Genomic DNA, 5348 nt, shown 5'->3' with positions numbered 1-5348 from the left:
AAAAAAAAACCTTAGTTTGTTTTTAGTATGAGCCTCAAATTAGGCCATCTAGTGACCAAGGGCTTCATTCACCCACAGAAAAGGCTAGTTATATAAATTTCTTACATAGACATATTTTCTGAGCTTAATTGCTACGAATTTTAAAGTGTGTAAATTGAGAGCCACACTATCCAAACCACACATTAACAGAGCTTCCCTGCTCATTACTTACCTCTCAAACCCATCACCAGGTTCTGGTTCTTATAGACACACACACAGCAAACAAGAAAGGTCGGAGTAGGCAAGCAAGTCGATAAACTCATTTCTGACAGTGTCTATTCTATAACTAGTTGGAATGGCTCATTTTTTCCAGGGAGTCGCCATAATACTTGGGGAGCTATATATTTTATTTTGCAAGTAACAGAAATAGAATCCGGAAAATATGTTACATCAAAGGGTCAAGAGAAATTTCCCTCCGAGATTTATAATGAGGGCTAGATAATCCACGTAAATAACAAGTCCGGTATTTTTATAGACTAAATGGGGCCAGTCGTTTGTAAAGATATTTCATTTCATACTCCAGCAACTCTCTGGGCTTTTAAAAATGCAGCACACGGCCACAAGTGAATGCTCGTATAGGAGTGCCTCTCTTTTAATCCAGCCTGAAAGTCAGCCCTGAAAGCAGTTCATTTAACAAGGGACATCAGTGGCTCACGAATGTTCAGGAAAAGAAGAGAGCCTGCTGACACGAACGTCCAGAAAAAAGAGCAAATGCAAAAAAAGAGCCTTTCTGATTTTTTGGCCAACAGAGACAATGAAGGGAAAAGACAGGTTTGAGGAACCAGTGTGGGGGTGGGGGAGTCACCAGCCCCTGGGAATATGGTTTCTACACTTCCGGAGCTGAAATCTGCTCTAAGACCACAGACTCTCTGAAGTTCTCTGATATCTATGGCCAGCCTGGACCACATAAGTACAACTGTTAGGAGCCATGTTTGGGGCCTTAGGAAACATGATGACCCCCACCCCGGAAACATCAAGACTCTGACAGCACAGAGAAGTTTCCTGGGAATGAGAAATGATGTGGAATAGTCGGGAAAGCATGAATTTAGCTCCAGAGAGCCTTACACGGAGATCCCGACCGTACAATTTACCAGCTCTGTGGTGATGGGTTGGTCACTTGAGCTTGCTGAGCCTGTCTTCATCTGCAAAGTTCACTCAGTAAACACCTTCTCACATCCACCTTGTGCCCTATGAGCTATTATAGGTGCTGGTGAATCCCCTTGGGATCTCAAGTCCTCCCTGAGAAGTTTCCCTAAGGAACTGATGTGAGGGGATGAGCTCCTGGAGGGAGTGTCTGAAGCCCCACAGGACTGAAGCATGTAGTTCTGGGCAGTGGCAAAGGGGAGGTCAGTGAGGGATGTGGCTGGGGTATGAGATGGGCCTGGTCATGGAAGTCAAGCCAAAAGTTTAGATTTTATCCTGGAGAGAGTTTAGAAAGAGCTCTTGGCAGCAGTGTAGAGAGGTGACTTGGAGGCAAGGGAGACAAAATGAGGAGACTGTTGCCAAAGTCCAAGCGAGAGTGAGTCCTTCCAGCCATGGTAAGGAAGTGCTGAGTGAAGAGGGCGTGAAAACCAGAGGCACATCCTGCAGTGTCAGAACCGGCAGACTGAGACGTGCCTCTAGGCTCTATGGGGTCACTGAGTGGAGGGTGGGTTATTCCATAATACAGAGTGGGTCTCTGTGATCATGGGTCACCAGACCACGGGCCCGCCATGCACAAAGGGAGAGAGCGTATGTCTCCTGAAGGGCAAGGCTGTGCTCGGCTCCAGCTGATCATTAATGGACACTAGTGATTGTCTATGACAGTTAACACATTACCCCAAAACTTACTGCCTTAAAACAACATATTTTCTCACAGTTTTTGCGAGCTGGGAATCTAGACATGGTTTACCTGGGTCCTCTGATCTGCGGTCAAGGTGGCAGCTGAGTCTGTATCTCAGACCTTGGCAGGGGATCCACTTCCAGACTCACTCCCATGGTTTCTGGCAGGCCTCGGGTGCTTGTTGGATGTTGGCATCAGTTCCTTGCCACCCTGGCCTCTCCTTAGGCAAGCTTGCACCAGGGCAGCCGGCTTCCCTCCAAGTGAAGAGGAAAGAGAGAGCAAGATGGAAGTCAGCCTTTTGTAACCTAACCTTGGCAAGGGCATCCTGTCATTGTTGCTGTGTTCCGTTCATTAGAAATGAGCCCCCAAGTTCAGCCTACACTCAAGGAGAGGAGATTTGACCAGGAAGCTGAGACCACTGGGGACCCTCTTAGTGACTTTACGACCATATTTGCCTTTACTGTTACTATTCAGGAATGCTGAATAGTATTCCTGTCTGATTCATCAAGAAAAGTTAGAAATTCAAATTCATAAGTGAACTCTTCCAATTTTAAAATACAGACCCTTAATCCAAGTAAATTTGTACGTGCTATTGATCTCAGTTGCTATTAAGTTGCTGTGATTTTAATAGCATCTAAATAAAACATCTCTCTCAAGCACAACCCAGGGGACACCATTATGTACCCCCTGGTATAGGGACCATGGTGGAAGGGGCTGAATTGGAAGGGAGGGAGCAGAGGTATGGACGTTTCTCTTGTCCTTTTATCTGAGGATAGGGTGGAGATGAGAAGAACCAAGTCATTGCTATAATCATGAGAATTGAGAAACACAAACGCCAATCATTTGATTGAGGTAACTGTATTCACATAAATTCTATAGTCATATTGGTAAAGACGAATTGTTTTTATTAAAGATAAGTCTTTGATCACAGATCTGACAGTGGTACATCTATAGGAAATGAGACACTTTGACATCTGTAGCTCTGATATCAATTGCACAGGTGGTTTCCTGCACCCTAATAGAACAGAAAGACAATTGAGCATTCCTAGATAGGAGAGAAGGTTCTCTCACACAGGAAAACAGTTTCTTCCTTTGAAAAAACATGATAAAGAACAGAAAATGACTGACAGAATCAGAGCTTCCCAAATGTCAGAAGAGCTGTTTTAGCTGCACTCTGGCCTGTGTTAGGGGAGATTGGGATAGTTTTCAGACAAGGCTTGAATATACCTTAACATTAGCTGACTCAGGGAGGAATTTGCTGGTAAAATAATCCTGCTCTTGGAGTGTGTCAAAGGGCTAAGATGCAGCTCCAGCTTTTCATAAACAAAGCAAATACCTCGGTGAAGCCTAATTTATACACATTCACTAAAAAGTTTAGTAAGCAGGAAAACTTCTTAGTGAAAAACCTTTTTTGCTTCTTCATTCAACCAATATTTAGGGAGTACACACATGCCTAGGGTGTGAGAGAGATGTGAGAAAGACAGCCAAGGTCACTCTGCCCCAGTGCATGTAGACCAGAGGACAAGACAGATATTGATCTGGTAACAATGGAAAATTCCAGTGCACATTTTGCTGGAGAAAGTAGGAGTCCTCCAGGAGCCGCCGCAGAGAACCAGAATACAAGTAAGAGTGTGCCAATTAAAGGTGGAGGGGTTGGGGGATGCTTTAGGCTGTTTTCTATTTAAGCGGTGCTATAGGGAATATTTAAATTTTACATATTTCACATTCAGCATTGAATTTTTTGTTCACTATTCAATTTATTATACTACGTCCTGAAACAAAATGGTCAGCTCACATTTATAGTAGAAAATAAGCATTTTTTTAGAACGTTAATAATAGTGGATTCTTTTCTCCAAAAGGCAAATCTTATATTCTTATGCCACTTCTTTTGTCACATGGAAAGAACAATGTAAAGCAAAAGACAAGCGTAAATCACGGGTGTGGTGGAGGAGAAACTTGGCACACTGCTGGTGGAGTGTAAAATGGTACAGCCACCTTGGAAAACAGCCTGGCAATTTCTCAAGCAGTTAAGTAGGGCGTTACCACAAGACCCAGCCATTTCACTCCTATGTATAAACATGAGAGAAGTGGAAAGATACGACCACACAAAAACTTGTACTTGAATGGTTCTTCATAATATTCACCACAACCAAAGGGCAACAACAACTCCACTGTCCATCAGCCAATGACTGGGCAAGCAGAAGTTGGTCTGTCCACACAATGGACTATGATTTGACTGTAAAAAGTGAAATATATTCATCATATGGTATAGCAGGGAGGAACCTTGCTAAGTGAACATTGTGCTAAGCAAAATAAGTCAGTCACAACAATGACATATTGCATGATTCTATGTTTATGAAATGTCTAGAATAACAAATCTATAGGTACAGAAAGTAGATTTCTGTTTGCTTCGGGCTGGGGAGGAATTGGAGGACGAGGGGGCCATAGCTATGGAGTATAAGTTTTCTTTTTGAGGTGACTAAAATGTTCTAAAATTGTGATGGTGATTGCACATGTCTGTGAATACAATAAAAACCATTGAATTGACATTTGTGATCATCTTTGATCCGGTGGAGTAGTTACATGAGCAAAGCTCACCCTCCCGAGGTAAAAAAAATTTATGGACAAGAAGTTATCTTTGAAATCAAATGGTGGGACAGACATGTCCAAGGAATATTGCAGAGATTTGATCCCCTTATGGATCTTGTGTAGATGAATGTGTGGCGATGGCAAGCAGTGGGCAACAGTATAATATTGGAATGGTGGTAATAGGAGGAAATAGCATCATCATGTTAGAAGCCTGGGAACAAGTATAAATAATGGCTGCTCAGCAGGCATGTCCCCTCTCCAATGAACCTGTTTTACTATGATGTCAAAATTAGATCTTGTATACTTTCATATCCAACTTTTTGTTCAATAATTTTTTCTAATAGTAAAAAAAAAAATTAAACTACACACTTTAAATGGGTGATTTTTATGGTATGTGAACTTCTAAATGAAGCTGGTAAAAGAGAGAAGGGAAGGGAGAGTACACTATGTGTAGTAATGTAATACATAGTTTAATATTAGGTTGTTTGCATTGTATAAACACACATGAGATTGGTGGTGGGAAGTCAGCCAAGAAGGGAAGGGAAGGGAAGGGGAGGGAAGAAGGAACACATGAAAGGCACATGTTCCTACCAGGCACTAGAGCTAAGACTTATGGATTTGGGATGTGGGATTTGGTCCCTGCTGTCAAAGCACATCTCTGCTCTTCCCAGTGAGGTTTCTTTGGTCTTTGGCGTCTTTTCGTTCTATTCATTATTTTCTTCTTTCTCCATAAATACCCGTAAAACTTACATGTTTTTTTAAATCTTCGTTTACCAGTCTCTGGAGTATTAGATGTACAAAATCTTTAATTCAGTTTGGAGTTGTGATGCCTTATCCTTCTACACTAGAACTAGGACCTTCATTTTCAAATTGCTACCACCATTTTTTTTTTTTTTTT

The 5348-nt window shown here is 42.1% G+C and overlaps 1 pseudogene; it reads left to right on the top strand.

Moving 5' to 3' along the window:
- The first annotated feature begins 4444 nt into the window (after positions 1-4444).
- LOC111727999 lies at positions 4445-4677 on the top strand (annotated as a pseudogene).
- Positions 4678-5348: the final 671 nt, after the last annotated feature.

The sequence above is a fragment of the Otolemur garnettii genome, unplaced genomic scaffold (assembly GCF_000181295.1).
Source record: "Otolemur garnettii isolate 467f Iridium unplaced genomic scaffold, OtoGar3 scaffold00137, whole genome shotgun sequence".
NCBI lineage: Eukaryota > Metazoa > Chordata > Mammalia > Primates > Galagidae > Otolemur > Otolemur garnettii.
This window is presented reverse-complemented; position numbering and strand designations above follow the sequence as displayed.